This window comes from Symphalangus syndactylus, chromosome 23 (genome assembly GCF_028878055.3).
Source record: "Symphalangus syndactylus isolate Jambi chromosome 23, NHGRI_mSymSyn1-v2.1_pri, whole genome shotgun sequence".
Classification (NCBI taxonomy): Eukaryota; Metazoa; Chordata; class Mammalia; order Primates; family Hylobatidae; genus Symphalangus; species Symphalangus syndactylus.
The window spans coordinates 31,737,816-31,760,899 of NC_072445.2; positions in this window are offsets into that span (position 1 = coordinate 31,737,816).

The window sequence follows — 23,084 nt, forward strand, 5'->3', positions numbered from 1 at the left end:
AATGCACAGAACAGAAAGTAGTTTCGCAGAATGCTTCTGTGTAGTTTTTATTTGAAGATATTCCTTTTTCCACTATAGGACCCTTAGGGCTCCGAATGTCCACTTACAGTTTCTACAGAAACAGTGTTTCAGAACTGCTCAATCAAAAGTAAGCTTCAACTCTGTTAGTTGAATTCACAGAACAGAAAGCAGTTTCATATAATGCTTCTGTGTAGTTTTTATTTGAAGACATTACAGTTTCCACTGTAGGCCTCTTAGGGCTTTGAATGTCCACTTGCAGTTTCTAATGAAAAAGTGTTTCAGTGCTGCTCAATCCAAAGAAAGGTCCAACTCTGTTTGTTAGTTGAATGCACAGAACAGAAAGAAGTTTCACAGAATGCTTCTGTGTAGTTTTTATTTGAAGTAAGTCCTTTTTACCCTATAGGACCCCATGCGCTATGTTTGTCCAATTGCAGTCTCTACAGAAAGAGTGTTTCTGTGCTTCTCTAACAAAAGTAGATTCAACTGAGTTAGTTGAATGCACAGAAGAGAAAGAAGTTTCACAGAATGCTTCTGTGTAGTTTTTATTTGTAGATATTCTATTTTGCTGTATAGGCCCCTTATTGCTATGAATGTCCAATTGCAGTTTCTACAGAAAGAGTGTTTCAGAATTGCTCAATCAAAAGTAAGCTTCAACTCTGTTACTTGAAAGCACAGAACAGAAAGCAGTTTCACTGAATGCTTCTGTGTAGTATTTGTTTGCAGTTATTCCTTTTTCCAGGATAGGCTCCTTAGTGTTACGAATGTCCACTTGCAGTTTCTACAGAAAGAGTGTTTCAGAACTGCTCAATCAATAGTAATGTTCAACTCTGTTAGTTGAATGCACAGAACAGAAAGAAGTTTCGCAGAATGCTTCTGAGTAGTTTTTAGTTGAAGATATCACTTTTTCCACTATAAGACCATTAGCGCTCTGTATGTCCAGTTGCAATTTCCACAGAAAGAGTCTTTCAGAACTGCTCTATCAAAAGCAATATTCATCTCTGTTAGTTGAATGCACAGAACAGAAAGAAGTTTCACAGAATGCTTCTGTGTAGTTTTTATTTGAAGTAAGTCCTTTTTACACTATGGGCACCAATGCGCTATGATTGTCCACTTGCGGTTTGTACAGAAAGAGTGTTTGTGTGCTGCTCTATCAAAAGTAGCTTCAACTCTGTTAGTTGAATGCACAGAAGAGAAAGAATTTTCACAGAATGCTTCTGTGTAATTTTTATTTGAAGATATTACTTTTTCCACTATAAGCCTGATAGCGCTCTGAGTGTCCCCTTGTAGTTTCTACAGAAACAGTGTTTCAGAACTGCTCTATCAAAAGTAATATTCAACTCTGTTACTTGAATGCCCAGAACAGAAAGAAGTTTCCCAGAATGCTTCTGTGTAGTTTTTATTTGAAGATATTCCTTTTTCCACTATAGGACCCTTAGGGCTCCGAATGTCCACTTACCGTTTCTACAGAAACAACGTTTCAGAACTGTTCAATCAAAAGTAAGCTTCAACTCTGTTAGTTGAATGCAAAGAACAGAAATAAGTTTCACAGAATACTTCTGTGCAGTATTTATTTGCAGATATTCCTTTTTCCACTATAAGCCCATTAGCGCTCTGTATGTCCAGTTGCAGTTTCCACAGAAAGAGTTTTTCAGAACTGCTCTATCAAAAGCAATATTCATCTCTGTTAGTTGAATGCACAGAACAGAAAGAAGTTTCACAGAATGCTTCTATGTTGTTTTTATTTGAAGTAAGTCCTTTTTACACTATAGGCCCACATGCGCTATGATTGTCCGCTTGCGGTTTGTACAGAAAGAGTGTTTCTGTGCTGCTCTATCAAGAGTAGGTTCAACTCTGTTAGTTGAATGCACAGAAGAGAAAGAACTTTCACAGAATGCTTCTGTGTAGTTTTTATTTGAAGATATTCCTTTATCCACTATAAGCCCGATAGCGCTCTGCGTGTCCCCTTGTAGTTTCTACAGAAACAGTGTTTCAGAACTGCTCTATCAAAAGTAATATTCAACTCTGCTACTTGAATGCACAGAACATAAAGAATTTTCGCAGAATGCTTCTGTGTAGTTTTCATTTGAAGATATTCCTTTTTCCACTATAGGACCCTTAGGGCTCCGAATGTCCACTTACAGTTTCTACAGAAACAATGTTTCAGAACTGTTCAATCAAAAGTAAGCGTCAACTCTGTTAGTTGAATTCACAGAACAGAAAGCAGTTTCATAAAATGCTTCTGTGTAGTTATTATTTGAAGATAGTCCTTTTGCCACTAGAGTCCTCTTGGTGCTCCGAATGTCCACTTGCAGTTTCCACAGAAACTGTGTTTCAGAACTGCTCAATCAAAAGTAAGGTTCAACTCTGTTAGTTGAATGCAAAGAACAGAAATATCTTTCACAGAATGCTTCTGTGCAGTATTTATTTGAAGATATTCCTTTTTCCACTATAAGCCCATTAACGCTCTGTATGTCCAGTTGCAGTTTCCAAAGAAAGAGTGTTTCAGAACTGCTCTATCAAACGCAATATTCATCTCTGTTAGTTGAATGCACAGAACAGAAAGAAGTTTCACAAAATGCTTCTGTGTTGTTTTTATTTGAAGTAAGTCCTTTTTACACTATAGGCCCCCATGCGCTATGATTGTCCGCTTGTGGTTTGTACAGAAATAGTTTTTCTGTGCTGCTCTATCAAAAGTAGGTTCAACTCTGTTAGTTGAATGCACTGAACAAAAAGTACTATCAGAGAATGCTTCTGTGTAGTTTTTATTTGAAGACATTACATTTTCCACTGTAGGCCTCTTAGGCATATGAATGCCCACTTTCAGTTTCTAATGAAAGAGTGTTTCCGTTGTGCTCAATCAAAAGAAAGGTCCAACTCTGTTAGTTGAATGCACAGAACAGAAAGAAGTTTCACAGAATGCTTCTGTGTAGTTTTTATTTGAAGTAAGTCCTTTTTACACTATAGGACCCCATGCGCTATGTTTGTCCAATTGCAGTCTCTACAGAAAGAGTGTTTCTGTGCTACTCTATCAAAAGTAGGTTCAACGCTGTTAGTTGAATGCACATAAGAGAAAGAACTTTCACAGAATTCTTCTGTGTAGTTTTTATTTGTAGATGTACTTTTTTGCTGTATAGGCCCCTTAGTGCTATGAATGTCCAATTGCAGTTTCTACAGAAAGAGTGTTTCAGAATTGCTCAACCAAAGTAAGCTTCAACTCTGTTACTTGAATGCACAGAACAGAAAGAAGTTTCACTGAATGCTTCTGTGTAGTTTTTGTTTGTAGTTATTACTTTTTCCAGCTAGGCCCCTTAGTGCTACGAATGTCCACTTGCAGTTTCTACAGAAAGAGTGTTTCAGAACTGCTCAATCAATAGTAATTTTCAACTCTGTTAGTAGGATGCACAGAACAGAATGTAGTTTCACAGAATGGTTCTGAGTGGTTTTTAGTGGAAGATATCCCTTTTTCCACTATAAGCCCCGTAGAGCTCTGAATGTCCAGTTGCAGTTTCTACAGAAAGAGTGTTTCAGAACTGCTCTGTCTAAAGTAAAGTTCAACTCTGTATGTTGAATGCACAGAACAGAAAGAAGTTTCGGAGAATGCTTCTGTGTAGTGTTTATTTGAAGATATTCCTTATTCCACTATAGGCCCCTTAGGGTTCCAAATGTCCACTTGCAGTTTCTACAGAAAGAACGTCTCAGAACTGCTCAATCAAAAGTAAAGTTCAACTCTGTTAGTTGAAGGCAAAGAACAGAAATAAGCTTCACAGAATGCTTCTGTGTAGTATTTAGTTGAAGATATTCCTTTTTCCACTATAAGACCATTAGCACTCTGTTTGTCCAGTTGCAGTTTCCACAGAAAGAGTCTTTCAATACTGCTCTATCAAAAGCAATATTCATCTCCGTTAGTTGAACGCACAGAACAGAAAGAAGTTTCACAGAATGCTTCTGTGTAGTTTTTATTTGAAGTAAGTCCTTTTTACACTATAGGCCCCCATGCGCTATGATTGTCCACTTGCGGTTTGTACAGAAAGAGTGTTTCTGTGCTGCTCTATCAAAAGTAGGTTCAACTCTGTTAGTTGAATGCACAGAAGAGAAAGAAGTTTCACAGAATGCTTCTGTGTAGTTTTTACTTGAAGATATTCCTTTTTCCACTATAAGCCCGATAGCGCTCTGAGTGTCCCCTTGTAGTTTCCACAGTAACAGTGTTTCAGAACCGCTCTATCAAAAGTAATATTGAAATCTGTTACTTGAATGCACACAACAGAAAGAAGTTTCGCAGAATGTTTCTGTGTAGTTTTTATTTGAAGTAAGTCCTTTTTCCACTATAGGACCCTTAGGGCGCCGAATGTCCACTTACCGTTTCTACAGAAAAAATGTTTCAGAACTGTTCAATCAAAAGTAAGCTTCAACTCTGTTAGTTGAATGCAAAGAATAGAAATAAGTTTCACAGAATGCTTCTGTGCAGTTTTTATTTGAAGATATTCCTTTTTTCTCTATAAGACCATTAGCGCTCTGTATGTCCAGTTGCAGTTTCCACAGAAAGAGTGTTTCAGAACTGCTCTATCAAAGCAATATTCATCTCTGTTAGTTGAATGCACAGAACAGAAAGAAGTTTCACAGAATGCTTCTGTGTAGTTTTTATTTGAAGTAAGTCCTTTTTACACTATAGGCCCCCATGCGCTATAATTGTCAACTTGCGGTTTGTACAGAAAGAGTGTTTCTGTGCTGCTCTATCAAAAGTAGGGTCAACTCTGTTAGTTGAATGCACATAGGAGAAAGAAGTTTCACAGAATGCTTCTGTGTAGTATTTATTAGAAGATATTCCTTTTTCCACTATAAGCCGGATAGCGCTCTGAGTGTCCACTTGTAGTTTCTACAGAAACAGTGTTTCAGAACTGCTCTATCAAAAGTAATATTCAACTCTGTTACTTGAATGCACCGAACAGAAAGAAGTTTCGCAGAATGCTTCTGTGTAGTTTTTATTTGAAGATATTCCTTTTTCCACTATAGGACCCTTAGGGCTCCGAATGTCCACTTACAGTTTCTACAGAAACAATGTTTCAGAACTGTTCAATCAAAAGTAAGCTTCAACTCTCTTAGTTGAATTCACAGAACATAAAGCAGTTTCATAAAATGCTTCTGTGTAGTTTTTATTTGAAGATATTCCTTTTGCCACTAGAGTCCTCTTGGGGCTCCGAATGTCCACTTGCAGTTTCCACAGAAACTGTGTTTCAGAACTGCTCAATCAAAAGTAAGCTTCAACTCTGTTAGTTGAATGCACTGAACAAAAAGTACTATCACAGAATGCTTCTGTGTAGTTTTTATTGAAGACATTACATCTTCCACTCTAGGCCTCTTAGCGCTGTGAATGTCCACTTGCAGTTTCTAATGAAAGAGTGTTTCCGTTGCGCTCAATCAAAAGAAAGGTCCAACTCTGTTAGTTGAATGCACAGAACAGAAAGAAGTTTCACAGAATGCTTCTGTGTAGTTTTTATTTGAAGTAAATCCTTTTTACATTATAGGACCCCATGCGCTATGTTTGTCCAATTGCAGTCTCTACAGAAAGAGTGTTTCTGTGCTACTCTATCAAAAGTAGGTTCAACTGAGTTAGATGAATGCACAGAAGAGAAAGAATTTTCACAGAATGCTTCTGTGTAGTTTTTATTTGTAGATATATTTTTTGCTGTATAGGCCCCTTAGTGCAAGGAATGTCCAATTGCAGTTTCTTCAGAAAGAGTGTTTCAGAATTGCTCAATCAAAAGTAAGCTTCAACTCTGTTACTTGAATGCACAGAACAGAAAGAAGTTTCACTGAATGTTTCTGCGTAGTTTTTGGTTGTAGTTCTCCCTTTTTCCAGCATAGGCTCCTTAGTGCTAGGAATGTCCACTTGCAGTTTCTACAGAAAGAGTGTTTCAGAACTGCTCAATCAATAGTAATGTTCAACTCTGTTAGTTGAATGCACAGAACAGAAAGAAGTTTCGCAGAATGCTTCTGAGTAGTTTTTAGTTGAAGATATCCCTTTTTCCACTATAAGCCCCGTAGAGCTCTGAATGTCCAGTTGCAGTTTCTACAGAAAGAGTGTTTCAGAACTGCTCTGTCAAAAGTAAAGTTCAACTTTGTTAGTTGAATGCACAGAACAGAAAGAAGTTTCGGAGAATGCTTCTGTGTAGTTTTTATTTGAAGATATTCCTTTTTCCACTATAGGCCCCTTAGGGTTCCAAATGTCCACTTGCAGTTTCTTCAGAAAGAGCGTGTCAGAACTGCTCAATCAAAAGTAAAGTTCAACTCTGTTAGTTGAATGCAAAGAACAGAAATAAGTTTCACAGAATGTTTCTTTGTAGTATTTATTTGAAGATATTCCTTTTTCCACTATAAGCCCATTAGAGCACTGTATGTCCAGGTGCATTTTCCACAGAAAGAGTGTTTCAGAACTGCTCTATCAAAAGTAATATTCATCTCTGTTAGTTGAATGCACAGAACAGAAAGAAATTTCGGAGAATGCTTCTGTGTAGTTTTAATTTGAAGATATTCCTTTTTCCACTATAAGCCCATTAGCTCTCTGAGTGTCCAGTTGCATTTTCCACAGAAAGAGTGTTTCAGAACTGCTCTATCAAAAGTAATATTCATCTCTGTTAGTTGAATGCACAGAACAGAAAGAAATTTCGTAGAATGCTTCAGTGTAGTTTTTATTTGAAGATATTCCTTTTTCCACTGTAGGCCCCTTAGGGCTCCGAATGTCCACTTGCAGTTTCTACAGAAACAGGGTTTCAGAAGTGCTCAATCAAAAGTAAGCTTCAACTCTGTTAGTTGAATGCACAGAACAGAAGGTAGTTTCGCAGAATGCTTCTGAGTAGTTTTTATTTGAAGATATTCCTTTTTCCCCTATAAGCCCAATAGCGCTCTGAATGTCCCCTTGTAGTTTCCACAGAAACAGTGTTTCAGAACTGTTCTATCAAAAGTTATATTCAACTCTGTTACTTGAATGCACAGAACAGAAAGAAGTTTCGCAGAATGCTGCTGCGTAGTTTTTATTTGAAGATATTCCTTTTTCCACTATAGGAACCTTAGGGCTCCGAATGTCCACTTACAGTTTCTACAGAAACAATGTTTCAGAACTGTTCAATCAAAAGTAAGCTTCAACTCTGTTAGTTGAATTCACCGAACAGAAAGCAGTTTCATAAAATGCTTCTGTGTAGTTTTTATTTGAAGATATTCCTTTTGCCACTAGAGTCCTCTTAGGGCTCCGAATGTCCACTTGCAGATTCCACAGTAACTGTGTTTCAGAACTGCTCAATCAAAAGTAAGCTTCAACTCTGTTAGTTGAATGCACTGAACAAAAAGTACTATCACAGAATGCTTCTGTGTAGTTTTTATTTGAAGACATTACAGTTTCCACTGTAGGCCGCTTAGGGCTTTGAATGTCCACTTGCAGTTTCTAATGAAAAAGTGTTTCAGTGCTGCTCAATCCAAAGAAAGGTCCAACTCTGTTTGTTAGTTGAATGCACAGAACAGAAAGAAGTTTCACAGAATGCTTCTGTGTAGTTTTTATTTGAAGTAAGTCCTTTTTACACTATAGGACCCCATGCGCTAGGTTTGTCCAATTGCAGTCTCTACAGAAAGAGTGTTTCTGTGCTACTCTATCAAAAGTAGGTTCAACTGAGTTAGTTGAATGCACAGAAGAGAAAGAAGTTTCACAGAATGCTTCTGTGTAGTTTTTATTTGTAGATATTCTTTTTTGCTGTATAGGCCCCTTAGTGCTATGAATGTCCAATTGCAGTTTCTACAGAAAGAGTGTTTCAGAATTGCTCAATCAAAAGTAAGCTTCAACTCTGTTACTTGAAAGCACAGAACAGAAAGAAGTTTCACTGAATGCTTCTGTGTAGTATTTGTTTGCAATTATTCCTTTTTCCAGGATAGGCTCCTTAGTGTTATGAATGTCCACTTGCAGTTTCTACAGAAAGAGTGTTTCAGAACTGCTCAATCAATAGTAATGTTCAACTCTGTTAGTTGAATGCACAGAACAGAAAGAAGTTTCGCAGAATGCTTCTGAGTAGTTTTTAGTTGAAGATATCCCTTTTTCCACTATAAGACCATTAGCGCTCTGTATGTCCAGTTGCAATTTCCACAGAAAGAGTCTTTCAGAACTGCTCTATCAAAAGCAATATTCATCTCTGTTAGTTGAATGCACAGAACAGAAAGAAGTTTCACAGAATGCTTCTGTGTAGTTTTTGTTTCAAGTAAGTCCTTTTTACACTATGGGCCCCAATGCGCTATGATTGTCCACTTGCGGTTTGTACAGAAAGAGTGTTTCTGTGCTGCTCTATCAAAAGTAGCTTCAACTCTGTTAGTTGAATTCACAGAAGAGAAAGAAGTTTCACAGAATGCTTCTGTGTAATTTTTATTTGAAGATATTACTTTTTCCACTATAAGCCTGATAGCGCTCTGAGTGTCCCCTTGTAGTTTCTACAGAAACAGTGTTTCAGAACTGCTCTATCAAAAGTAATATTCAACTCTGTTACTTGAATGCCCAGAACAGAAAGTAGTTTCCCAGAATGCTTCTGTGTAGTTTTTATTTGAAGATATTCCTTTTTCCACTATAGGACCCTTAGGGCTCCGAATGTCCACTTACCGTTTCTACAGAAACAACGTTTCAGAACTGTTCAATCAAAAGTAAGCTTCAACTCTGTTAGTTGAATGCAAAGAACAGAAATAAGTTTCACAGAATGCTTCTGTGCAGTTTTTATTTGAAGATATTCCTTTTTCCACTATAAGCCCATTAGCGCTCTGTATGTCCAGTTGCAGTTTCCACAGAAAGAGTTTTTCAGAACTGCTCTATCAAAAGCAATATTCATCTCTGTTAGTTGAATGCACAGAACAGAAAGAAGTTTCACAGAATGCTTCTATGTTGTTTTTATTTGAAGTAAGTCTTTTTTACAGTATAGGCCCACATGCGCTATGATTGTCCGCTTGCGGTTTGTACAGAAAGAGTGTTTCTGTGCTGCTCTATCAAAAGTAGGTTCAACTCTGTTAGTTGAATGCACAGAAGAGAAAGAAGTTTCACAGAATGCTTCTGTGTAGTTTTTATTTGAAGATATTCCTTTATCCACTATAAGCGCGATAGCGCTCTGCGTGTCCCCTTGTAGTTTCTACAGAAACAGTGTTTCAGAACTGCTCTATCAAAAGTAATATTCAACTCTGCTACTTGAATGCACAGAACATAAAGAATTTTCGCAGAATGCTTCTGTGTAGTTTTTATTTGAAGATATTCCTTTTTCCACTATAGGACCCTTAGGGCTCCGAATGTCCACTTACAGTTTCTACAGAAACAATGTTTCAGAACTGTTCAATCAAAAGTAAGTGTCAACTCTGTTAGTTGAATTCACAGAACAGAAAGCAGTTTCATAAAATGCTTCTGTGTAGTTTTTATTTGAAGATATTCCTTTTGCCACTAGAGTCCTCTTGGTGCTCCGAATGTCCACTTGCAGTTTCCACAGAAACTGTGTTTCAGAACTGCTCAATCAAAAGTAAGGTTCAACTCTGTTAGTTGAATGCAAAGAACAGAAATATGTTTCACAGAATGCTTCTGTGCAGTATTTATTTGAAGATATTCCTTTTTCCACTATAAGCCCATTAGCGCTCTGTATGTCCAGTTGGAGTTTCCAAAGAAAGAGTGTTTCAGAACTGCTCTATCAAAAGCAATATTCATCTCTGTTAGTTGAATGCACAGAACAGAAAGAAGTTTCACAAAATGCTTCTGTGTTGTTTTTATTTGAAGTAAGTCCTTTTTACACTATAGGCCCACATGCGCTATGATTGTCCGCTTGTGGTTTGTACAGAAAGAGTTTTTCTGTGCTGCTCTATCAAAAGTAGGTTCAACTCTGTTAGTTGAATGCACTGAACAAAAAGTACTATCAGAGAATGCTTCTGTGTAGTTTTTATTTGAAGACATTACATTTTCCACTGTAGGCCTCTTAGCCATATGTATGCCCACTTTCAGTTTCTAATGAAAGAGTGTTTCCGTTGTGCTCAATCAAAAGAAAGGTCCAACTCTGTTAGTTGAATGCACAGAACAGAAAGAAGTTTCACAGAATGCTTCTGTGTAGTTTTTATTTGAAGTAAGTCCTTTTTACACTATAGGACCCCATGCGCTATGTTTGTCCAATTGCAGTCTCTACAGAAAGAGTGTTTCTGTGCTACTCTATCAAAAGTAGGTTCAACGCTGTTAGTTGAATGCACATAAGAGAAAGAACTTTCACAGAATTCTTCTGTGTAGTTTTTATTTGTAGATGTACTTTTTTGCTGTATAGGCCCCTTAGTGCTGTGAATGTCCAATTGCAGTTTCTACAGAAAGAGTGTTTCAGAATTGCTCAACCAAAGTAAGCTTCAACTCTGTTACTTGAATGCACAGAACAGAAAGAAGTTTCACTGAATGCTTCTGTGTAGTTTTTGTTTGTAGTTATTACTTTTTCCAGCTAGGCTCCTTAGTGCTACGAATGTCCACTTGCAGTTTCTACAGAAAGAGTGTTTCAGAACTGCTCAATCAATAGTAATTTTCAACTCTGTTAGTAGGATGCACAGAACAGAATGTAGTTTCACAGAATGCTTCTGAGTAGTTTTTAGTGGAAGATATCCCTTTTTCCACTATAAGCCCCGTAGAGCTCTGAATGTCCAGTTGCAGTTTCTACAGAAAGAGTGTTTCAGAACTGCTCTGTCAAAAGTAAAGTTCAACTCTGTTAGTTGAATGCACAGAACAGAAAGAAGTTTCGGAGAATGCTTCTGTGTAGTGTTTATTTGAAGATATTCCTTTTTCCACTATAGGCCCCTTAGGGTTCCAAATGTCCACTTGCAGTTTCTACAGAAAGAACGTCTCAGAACTGCTCAATCAAAAGTAAAGTTCAACTCTGTTAGTTGAAGGCAAAGAACAGAAATAAGCTTCACAGAATGCTTCTGTGTAGTATTTATTTGAAGATATTCCTTTTTCCACTATAAGACCATTAGCGCTCTGTTTGTCCAGTTGCAGTTTCCACAGAAAGAGTCTTTTAATACTGCTCTATCAAAAGCAATATTCATCTCCGTTAGTTGAACGCACAGAACAGAAAGAAGTTTCACAGAATGCTTCTGTGTAGTTTTTATTTGAAGTAAGTCCTTTTTACACTATAGGCCCCCATGCGCTAAGATTGTCCACTTGCGGTTTGTACAAAAAGAGTGTTTCTGTGCTGCTCTATCAAAAGTAGGTTCAACTCTGTTAGTTGAATGCACAGAAGAGAAAGAAGTTTCACAGAATGCTTCTGTGTAGTTTTTATTTGAAGATATTCCTTTTTCCACTATAAGCCCGATAGCGCTCTGAGTGTCCCCTTGTAGTTTCCACAGTAACAGTGTTTCAGAACCGCTCTATCAAAAGTAATATTGCAATCTGTTACTTAAATGCACACAACAGAAAGAAGTTTCGCAGAATGTTTCTGTGTAGTTTTTATTTGAAGTAAGTCCTTTTTCCACTATAGGACCCTTAGGGCGCCGAATGTCCACTTACCGTTTCTACAGAAAAAATGTTTCAGAACTGTTCAATCAAAAGTAAGCTTCAACTCTGTTAGTTGAATGCAAAGAATAGAAATAAGTTTCACAGAATGCTTCTGTGCAGTTTTTATTTGAAGATATTCCTTTTTCCTCTATAAGACCATTAGCGCTCTGTATGTCCAGTTGCAGTTTCCACAGAAAGAGTGTTTCAGAACTGCTCTATCAAAGCAATATTCATCTCTGTTAGTTGAATGCACAGAACAGAAAGAAGTTTCACAGAATGCTTCTGTGTAGTTTTTATTTGAAGTAAGTCCTTTTTACACTATAGGCCCCCATGCGCTATAATTGTCAACTTGCGGTTTGTACAGAAAGAGTGTTTCTGTGCTGCTCTATCAAAGGTAGGTTCAACTCTGTTAGTTGAATGCACACAGGAGAAAGAAGTTTCACAGAATGCTTCTGTGTAGTTTTTATTAGAAGATATTCCTTTTTCCACTATAAGCCGGATAGCGCTCTGAGTGTCCACTTGTAGTTTCTACAGAAACAGTGTTTCAGAACTGCTCTATCAAAAGTAATATTCAACTCTGTTACTTGAATGCACCGAACAGAAAGAAGTTTCGCAGAATGCTTCTGTGTAGTTTTTATTTGAAGATATTCCTTTTTCCACTATAGGACCCTTAGGGCTCCGAATGTCCACTTACAGTTTCTACAGAAACAATGTTTCAGAACTGTTCAATCAAAAGTAAGCTTCAACTCTCTTAGTTGAATTCACAGAACATAAAGCAGTTTCATAAAATGCTTCTGTGTAGTTTTTATTTGAAGATATTCCTTTTGCCACTAGAGTCCTCTTGGGGCTCCGAATGTCCACTTGCAGTTTCCACAGTAACTGTGTTTCAGAACTGCTCAATCAAAAGTAAGCTTCAACTCTGTTAGTTGAATGCACTGAACAAAAAGTACTATCACAGAATGCTTCTGTGTAGTTTTTATTGAAGACATTACATCTTCCACTCTAGGCCTCTTAGCGCTGTGAATGTCCACTTGTAGTTTCTAATGAAAGAGTGTTTCCGTTGCGCTCAATCAAAAGAAAGGTCCAACTCTGTTAGTTGAATGCACAGAACAGAAAGAAGTTTCACAGAATGCTTCTGTGTAGTTTTTATTTGAAGTAAATCCTTTTTACATTATAGGACCCCATGCGCTATGTTTGTCCAATTGCAGTCTCTACAGAAAGAGTGTTTCTGTGCTACTCTATCAAAAGTAGGTTCAACTGAGTTAGATGAATGCACAGAAGAGAAAGAATTTTCACAGAATGCTTCTGTGTAGTTTTTATTTGTAGATATATTTTTTGCTGTATAGGCCCCTTAGTGCAAGGAATGTCCAATTGCAGTTTCTACAGAAAGAGTGTTTCAGAATTGCTCAATCAAAAGTAAGCTTCAACTCTGTTACTTGAATGCACAGAACAGAAAGTAGTTTCACTGAATGTTTCTGCGTAGTTTTTGTTTGTAGTTCTTCCTTTTTCCAGCATAGGCTCCTTAGTGCTAGGAATGTCCACTTGCAGTTTCTACAGAAAGAGTGTTTCAGAACTGCTCAATCAATAGTAATGTTCAACTCTGTTAGTTGAATGCACAGAACAGAAAGAAGTTTCGCAGAATGCTTCTGAGTAGTTTTAAGTTGAAGATATCCCTTTTTCCACTATAAGCCCCGTAGAGCTCTGAATGTCCAGTTGCAGTTTCTACAGAAAGAGTGTTTCAGAACTGCTCTGTCAAAAGTAAAGTTCAACTCTGTTAGTTGAATGCACAGAACAGAAAGAAATTTCGCAGAATGCTTCAGTGTAGTTTTTATTTGAAGATATTCCTTTTTCCACTGTAGGCCCCTTAGGGCTCCGAATGTCCACTTGCAGTTTCTACAGAAACAGGGTTTCAGAACTCCTCAACCAAAAGTAAGCTTCAACTCTGTTAGTTGAATGCACAGAACAGAAAGTAGTTTCGCAGAAGGCTTCTGAGTAGTTTTTATTTGAAGATATTCCTTTTTCCCCTATAAGCCCAATAGCGCTCTGAATGTCCCCTTGTAGTTTCTACAGAAACAGTGTTTCAGAACTGTTCTATCAAAAGTTATATTCAACTCTGTTACTTGAATGCACAGAACAGAAAGAAGTTTCGCAGAATGCTGCTGCGTAGTTTTTATTTGAAGATATTCCTTTTTCCACTATAAGAACCTTAGGGCTCCGAATGTCCACTTACAGTTTCTACAGAAACAATGTTTCAGAACTGTTCAATCAAAAGTAAGCTTCAACTCTGTTAGTTGAATTCACCGAACAGAAAGCAGTTTCATAAAATGCTTCTGTGTAGTTTTTATTTGAAGATATTACTTTTGCCACTATATTCCTCTTGGGGCTACGAATATGTCTTGCAGTTTCCACAGAAATTGTGTTTCAGAACTGCTCAATCAAAAGTAAGTTTCGGGCCGGGCGCGGTGGCTCACGCTTGTAATCCCAGCACTTTGGGAGGCCGAGGCTGGCGGATCACGAGGTCAGGAGATCGAGATCACGGTGAAACCCCGTCTCTACTAAAAATACAAAAAATTAGCGGGGCGCGGTGGCGGGCGCCTGTAGTCCCAGCTACTCGGAGAGGCTGAGGCAGGAGAATGGCGTGAACCCGGGAGGCGGAGCTTGCAGTGATCCGAGATTGCGTCACTGCACTCTAGCCTGGGCAACAGAGTGAGACTCCGTCTCAAAAAAAAAAAAAAAAATAGTAAGTTTCAACTCTGTTAGCTGAATGCACTGAACAAAAAGTACTATCACAGAATGCTTCTGTGTAGTTTTTATTTGAAGACATTTCAGTTTCCATTGTAGGCCTCTTAGCGCTATGAATGTCCACTTGCAGTTTCTAATGAAAGAGTGTTTCACTGCTGCTCAATCAAGAGAAAGGTCCAACACTCTTATTTGAATGCACAGAACAGAAAGAAGTTTCACAGAATGGTTCTGTATAGTTTTTATTTCAAGTAAGTCCTTTTTACACAATAGGACCCAATGCGCTGTGATTGTCCACTTGCAGTTTATACAGGAAGAGTGTTTCTGTGCTGCTCCATCAAAAGTAGGTTCAACTCTGTTAGTTGAATGCACAGAAGACAAAGAAGTTTCACAGAATGCTTCTGTGTAGTTTTTAATTTTAGATATTCTTTTTTGCGGTAAAAGCCCCTTAGCGCTATGAAGGTCCAATTGCAGTTTCTACAGAAAGAGTGTATCAGAATTGCTCAATCAAAAGTAAGCTTCAAATCTGTTAGTTGATTGCACAGAAGAGAAAGAAGTTTCACTGAATTCTTCTGTGTAGTTTCTGTTTGTAGTTACTCCTTTTTCCAGTATAGGCTCCTTAGTGCTACGAATGTCCACTTGCAGTTTCTACAGAAAGAGTGTTTCAGAATGGCTCAATCAATAGTAATGTTCAACTCTGTTAGTTGAATGCACAGAACAGAAAGAAGTTTTGCAGAATGCTTCTGAGTAGTTTTTAGTTGAAGATATCCCTTTTTCCACTATAATACCCGTAGAGCTCTGAATGTCCAGTTGCAGTTTCTACAGAAAGAGTGTTTCAGAACTGCTCTGTCAAAAGTAATGTTCAACTCTGTTAGTTGAATGCACAAAACAGAAAGAAGTTTCGGAGAATGCTTCTGTGTAGTTTTTATTTGAAGATATTCCTTTTTCCACTATAGGCCCCTTAGGTTTCCAAATGTCCACTTGCAGTTTCTTCAGAAAGAGCGTCTCAGAACTGCTCAATCAAAAGTAAAGTTCAACTCTGTTAGTTGAATGCAAAAAACAGAAATAAGTTTCACAAAATGCTTCTTTGTAGTTTTTATTTGAAGATATTCCTTTTTCCACTATAAGCCAATTAGAGCTCTGTATGTCCAGTTGCATTTTCCACAGAAAGGGTGTTTCAGAACTGCTCTATCAAAAGTAATATTCATCTCTGTTAGTTGAATGCACAGAACAGAAAGAAATTTCGCAGAATGCTTCAGTGTAGTTTTTATTTGAAGATATTCCTTTTTCCAATATAGGCCCCTTAGGGCTCCGAATGTCCACTTGCAGTTTCTACAGAAACAGTGTTTCAGAACTGTTCAATTAAAAGAAAGCTTCAACTCAGTTAGTTGAATGCCCAGAACAGAAAGAAGTTTCGCAGAATGCTTCTGAGTAGTTTTAATTTGAAGATATTCTTTTTTCCACTCTAAGCCCAATAGCGCTCTGAGTGTCCACTTGTAGTTTCTACAGAAACAGTCTTTCAGAACTGCTCTACCAAAAGTAATATTCAACTCTGTTACTTGAATGCACAGAACAGAAAGAAGTTTCACAGAATGCTTCTGTGTAGTTTTTATTTGAAGATATTCCATTTTCCACTATAGGACCCTTAGGGCTCAGAATGTCAACTTACAGTTTCTACTGAAACGGTGTTTCAGAAGTTTCAATCAAAAGTAAGCTTCAACTCTGTTATTTGAATTCACAGAACAGAAAGCAGTTTCATAAAATGCTTCTGTGTAGTTTTGATTTGAAGATATTCCTTTTGCCACTAGAGTCCTCTTGGGACTCCGAATATCCACTTGCAGATTCCACAGAAACTGTGTTTCAGAAATGCTCAATCAAAAGTAAGCTTCAACTCTGTTAGTTCAACGCACTGAAAAATAATTATTTTCACAGAATGCTTCTGTGTAGTTTTTATTTGAAGACATTACATTTTCCACTGTAGGCCTTTTAGCGCTATGAATGTCCACTTGCAGTTTCTAATGAAAGAGTGTTTCAGTGCTGCTCAATCAAAAGAAAGTTCCAACTCTGTTAGTTGAATGCACAGAACAGAAAGAAGTTTCACACAATGCTTCTGTGTAGTTTTTATTTGAAGTAAGTCCTTTTTACACTATAGGCCCGCATGCGCTATGATTGTCCACATGCAGTTTCTACAGAAAGAGTGTTTCTGTGCTGCTCTATCAAAAGTAGGTTCAACTCTGTTAGTTGAATGTACAGAAGACAAAGAAGTTTCACAGAATGCTTCTGTGTAGTTTTTATTTGTAGATATTCTTTTTTGCTGCATAGGCCCCTTAGCGCTATGAATGTCCAATTGTAGTTTCTACAGAAAGAGTGTTTCAGAATTGCTCAATGAAAAGTAAGCTTCAACACTGTTACTTGAATGCACAGAACAGAAAGAAGTTTCACTGAATGCTTCTGTGTAGTTTTTGTTTATAGTTATTCTTTTTTCCAGCATAGGCTAGTTAGTGCTACGAATGTCCACTTGCAGTTTCTACAGAAAGAGTGTTTCAGAACTGCTCAATCAATAGTAATATTCAACTCTGTTAGTTGAATGCACAGAACAGAAAGAAGTTTCGCAGAAGGCTTCTGAGAAGTTTTTAGTTGAAGATATCCCTTTTTCCACTATAAGACCCATAGAGCTCTGTATGTCCAGTTGCAGTTTCTACAGAAAGAGTGTTTCAGAACTGCTCTATCAAAAGTAATGTCGAACTCTGTTAGTTGAATGCACAGAACAGAAAGAAGTTTCGGAGAATGCTTCTGTGTAGTTTTTATTTGAAGTTATTCCTTTTTCCACTATAGGCCCCTTAGGGTTCCAAATGTCCACTTGCTGTTTCTACAGAAAGAGCGTCTCAGAACTCCTCAATCAAAAGTAAGCTTCAACTCTGTTAGTTGAATGCAAAGAACAGAAATAAGTTTCACAGAATGCTTCTGTGTAGTTTTTATTTGAAGATATTCCTTTTTCCACTATAAGACCATTAGCGCTCTGTATGTCCAGTTGCAGTTTCCACAGAAAGAGTGTTTCAGAACTGAACTATCAAAAGCAATATTCATCTCTGTTAGTTGAATGCACAGAACAGAAAGAAATTTCACAGAATGCTTCAGTGTAGTTTTTATTTGAAGATATTCCTTTTTCCACTATAGGCCCCTTAGGGCTCCGAATGTCCACTTGCAGTTTCTACAGAAACTGTGTTTCAGAACTCTTCAATCAAAAGTAATCTTCAACTCTGTTAGTTGAATGCACAGAACAGAAAGAAGTTTCGCAGAATGCTTCTGAGTAGTTTTAATTTGAAGATATTCTTTTTTCCACTATAAGCCCAATAGCGCTCTGAGTGTCCACTTGTAGTTTCTACAGAAACAGTCTTTCAGAACTGCTCTACCAAAAGTAATATTCAACTCTGTTACTTGAATGCACAGAACAGAAAGAAGTTTCGCAGAATGCTTCTATGTAGTTTTTATTTGAAGATATTCCATTTTCCACTATAGGACCCTTAGGGCTCAGAATGTCAACTTACAGTTTCTACTGAAACGGTGTTTCAGAACTTCTCAATGAAAAGTAAGCTTCAACTCTGTTAGTTGAATTCACAGAACAGGAAGCAATTTCATAAAATTCTTCTGTGTAGTTTTTATTTGAAGATATTCCTTTTGCCAATATAGTCCTCTTGGGACTCCGAATATCCACTTGCAGATTCCACAGAAACTGTGTTTCAGAACTGCTCAATCAAAAGTAAGCTTCAACTCTGTTATTTCAACGCACTGAAAAAAAAGTATTTTCACAGAATGCTTCTGTGTAGTTTTTATTTGAAGACATTACATTTTCCACTGTAGGCCTCTTAGCGCTATGAATGTCCACTTGCAGTTTCTAATGAATGAGTGTTTCAGTGCTGCTCAATCAAAAGAAAGTTCCAACTCTGTTAGTTGAATGCACAGAACAGAAAGAAGTTTCACAGAATGCTTCTGTGTAGTTTTTATTTGAAGTAAGTCCTTTTTACACTATAGGCCCGCATGCGATATGATTGTCCACATGCAGTTTCTACAGAAAGAGTGTTTCTGTGCTGTTCTATCAAAAGTAGGTTCAACTCTGTTAGTTGAATGCACAGAAGACAAAGAAGTTTCACAGAATGCTTCTGTGTAGTTTTTATTTGTAGATATTCTTTTCTGCAGTATAGGCCCCTTAGCGCTATGAATGTCCAATTGTAGTTTCTACAGAAAGAGTGTTTCAGAATTGCTCAATCAAAAGTAAGCTTCAAATCTGTTACTTGAATGCACAGAACAGAAAAAAGTTTCACTGAATGCTTCTGTGTAGTTTTTGTTTATAGTTATTCCTTTTTCCAGCATAGGCTAGTTAGTGCTACGAATGTCCACTTGCAGTTTCTACAGAAAGAGTGTTTCAGAACTGCTCAATCAATAGTAATATTCAACTCTGTTAGTAGAATGCACAGAACAGAAAGTAGTTTCGCAGAATGCTTCTGAGTAGTTTTTAGTTGAAGATATCCCTTTTTCCACTATAAGCCCCATAGAGCTCTGAATGTCCAGTTGCAGTTTCTACAGAAAGAGTGTTTCAGAACTGCTCTATCAAAAGTAATGTCCAACTCTGTTAGTTGAATGCACAGAACAGAAAGAAGTTTCGGAGAATGCTTCTGTGTAGTTTTTATTTGAAGATATTCCTTTTTCCACTATAGGCCCCTTAGGGTTCCAAATGTCCACTTGCGGTTTCTACAGAAAGTGCGTCTCAGAACTGCTCAATCAATAGTAAGCTTCAACTCTGTTAGTTGAATGCAAAGAACAGAAAGAAGTTTCACAGAATGCTTCTGTGTAGTTTTTATTTGAAGATATTCCATTTTCCACTGTAGACCGCTTAGGGTTCCAAATGTCCACTTGCAGTTTCTTCAGAAAGAGCGTCTCAGAACTGCTCAATCAAAAGTAAAGTTCCACTCTGTTAGTTGAATGTAAAGAACAGAAATAAGTTTCACAAAATGCTTCTGTGTAGTTTTTATTTGAAGATATTCCTCTTTCCACTAAAGACCATTAGCGCTCTGTATGTCCAGTTGCAATTTCCACAAAAAGAGTCTTTCAGAACTGCTCTATCAAAAGCAATATTCATCTCTGTTAGTTGAATGTACAGAACAGAAAGAAGTTTCACAAAATGCTTCTGTGTAGTTTTTATTTGAAGTAAGTCCTTTTTACACTATAGGCCCCAATGCGCTATGATTGTCCACTTGCGGTTTGTACAGAAAGAGTGTTTCTGTGCTGCTCTATCAAAAGTAGGTTCAACTCTGTTAGTTGAATGCAGAGAAGAGAAAGATGTTTCACAGAATGCTTCTGTGTAGTTTTTATTTGAAGATATTCCTTTTGCCACTATACTCCTCTTGGGGCTCTGAATATCCACCTGCAGTTTCCACAGAAACTGTGTTTCAGAACTGCTAAATCAAAAGTAAGCTTCAACTCTGTTAGTTGAACGCACTGAACAAAAAGTACTTTCACAGAATGCTTCTGTGTAGTTTTTATTTGAAGACATTTCATTTTCAACTATAGGCCTCTTAGCGCTATGAATGTCCACTTGCAGTTTCTAATGAAAGAGTGTTTCAGTGCTGCTCAATCAAAACAAAATTCCAACTCTGTTAGTTGAATGCACAGAACAGAAAGAAGTTTCACAGAATGCTTCTTTGTAGTTTTTATTTGAAGTAAGTCCTTTTTACACTATAGGCCCCCATGCGCTATGATTGTCCACTTGCAGTTTCTACAGAAAGACTGTTTCTGTGCTGCTCTCTCAAAAGGTGGTTCAACTCTATTAGTTGAATGCACAGAAGAGAAAGAAGTTTCACAGAATGCTTCTGTGCAGTTTTTATTTGTAGATATTCTTTTTTGCGGTATAGGACCCTTAGCGCTATGAAGGTCCAATTGCAGTTTCTACAGAAAGAGTGTATCAGAATTGCTCAATCAAAAGTAAGCTTCAACTCTGTTAGTTGATTGCACAGAAGAGAAAGAAGTTTCACTGAATGCTTCTGTGTAGTTTTTGTTTGTAGTTACTCCTTTTTCCAGTATAGGCTCCTTAGTGCTACGAATGTCCACTTGCAGTTTCTACAGAAAGATTGTTTCAGAACTGCTCAATCAATAGTAATGTTCAACTCTGTTAGTTGAATGCACAGAACAGAAAGAAGTTTCGCAGAATGCTTCTGAGTAGTTTTTAGTTGAAGATATCCCTTTTTCCACTATAAGCCCCGTAGAGCTCTGAATGTCCAGTTGCAGTTTCTACAGAAAGAGTGTTTCAGAACTGCTCTGTCAAAAGTAATGTTCAACTCTGTTAGTTGAATGCACAGAACAGAAAGAAGTTTCGGAGAATGCTTCTGTGTAGTTTTTATTTGAAGATATTCCTTTTTCCACTATAGGCCCCTTAGGTTTCCAAATGTCCACTTGCAGTTCCTTCAGAAAGAGCGTCTCAGAACTGCTCAATCAAAAGTAAAGTTCAACTCTGTTAATTGAATGCAAAGAACAGAAATAAGTTTCACAGAATGCTTCTTTGTAGTTTTTATTTGAAGATATCCCTTTTTCCACTATAAGCCCCATAGCGCTCTGAATGCCCAGTTGCAGTCTCTACAGAAAGAGTGTTTCAGAACTGCTCTATCAAAAGTAATGTTCAACTCTGTTAGTGGAATGCACAGAACAGAAAGATGTTTCGGAGAATGCTTCTGTGTAGTTTTTATTTGAAGATATCCTTTTTCCACTATTGGCCTCTTAGGGTTCCAAATGTCCACTTGCAGTTTCTACAGAAAGAGCGTCTCAGAACTGCTCAATCAATAGTAAGCTTCAACTCTGTTAGTTGAATGCAAAGAACAGAAAGAAGTTTCACAGAATGATTCTGTGTAGTTTTTATTTGAAGATATTGCTTTTTCCACTGTAGGCCCCTTAGGGTTCCAAATGTCCACTTGCAGTTTCTTCAGAAGGAGTGTCTCAGAACTGCTCAATCAAAAGTAAATTTCAACACTGTTATTTGAATGCAAAGAACAGAAATAAGTTTCACAGAATGCTTCTCTGTAGTTTTTATTTGAAGATATTCCTTTTTCCACTATAAGCCCATTAGCGCTCTGAATGTCCGGTTGCAGTTTCCACAGAAAGAGTGTTTCAGAACTGCTCTATCAAAAGTAATATTCATCTCTGTTTGTTGAATGCGCAGAACAGAAAGAAGTTTCGCAGAATGCTTCAGTGTAGTTTTTATTTGAAGATAGTCCTTTTTCCACTATAGGACCCTTAGGGCTCCGAATGTCCACTTACAGTTTCTACAGAAACAGTGTTTCAGAACTGCTCAATCAAAAGTAAGCTTCAACTCTGTTAGTTGAATTCACAAAACAGAAAGCAGTTTAATAAAATGCTTCTCTGTAGTTTTTATTTGAAGATATTCCTTTTGCCACTATAGTCCTCTTGGGGCTACGAATATCCACTTGCAATTTCCAAAGAAACTGTGTTTCAGAAGTGCTCAATCAAAAGTAAGCTTCAACTCTGTTAGTTGAATGCACTGAACAAAAAGTACTTTCACAGAATGCTTCTGTGTAGTTTTTATTTGAAGACATTTCATTTTCCACTGTAGGCCTCTTAGCGCTATGAATGTCCACTTGCAGTTTCTAATGAAAGAGTGTTTCAGTGCTGCTCAATCAAAACAAAGTTCCAACTCTGTTAGTTGAATGCACAGGACAGAAAGAAGATTCACAGAATGCTTCTGTGTAGTTTTTATTTGAAGTAAGTCCTTTTTACACTATAGGCCCCCATGCGCTATGATTGTCCACTTGCAGTTTCTACAGAAAGAGTGTTTCTGTGCTGCTCTCTCAAAAGGTGGTTCAACTCTATTAGTTGAATGCACAGAAGAGAAAGAAGTTTCACAGAATTCTTCTTTGTAGTTTTTATTTGTAGATATTCTTTTTTGCGGTATAGGCCCCTTAGCGCTATGAAGGTCCAATTGCAGTTTCTACAGAAAGAGTGTATCAGAATTGCTCAATCAAAAGTAAGCTTCAACTCTGTTAGTTGATTGCACAGAAGAGAAAGAGGTTTCACTGAATGCTTCTGTGTAGTTTTTGTTTGTAGTTACTCCTTTTTCCAGTATAGGCTCCTTAGTGCTATGAATGTCCACTTGCAGTTTCTACAGAAAGAGTGTTTCAGAACTGCTCAATCAATAGTAATGTTCAACTCTGTTAGTTGAATGCACAGAACAGAAAGAAGTTTCGCAGAATGCTTCTGTGTAGTTTTTAGTTGAAGATATCCCTTTTTCCACTATAAGCCCCGTAGAGCTCTGAATGTCCACTTGCAGTTTCTACAGAAAGAGTGTTTCAGAACTGCTCTGTCAAAAGTAATGTTCAACTCTGTTAGTTGAATGCACAGAACAGAAAGAAGTTTCGGAGAATGCTTCAGTGTAGTTTTTATTTGAAGATACTCCTTTTTCCACTATAGGCCCCTTAGGGTTCCAAATGTCCACTTGCAGTTTCTTCAGAAAGAGCGACTCAGAACTGCTCAATCAAAAGTAAAGTTCAACTCTGTTAGTTGAATGCAAAAAACAGAAATAAGTTTCATAGAATGCTTCTTTGTAGTTTTTATTTGAAGATATTCCTCTTTCCACTATAAGCCCATTAGAGCTCTGTATGTCCAGTTGCATTTTCCACAGAAAGGGTGTTTCAGAACTGCTCTATCAAAAGTAATATTCATCTCTGTTAGTTGAATGCACAGAACAGAAAGAAATTTCGCAGAATGCTTCAGTGTAGTCTTTATTTGAAGATATTCCTTTTTC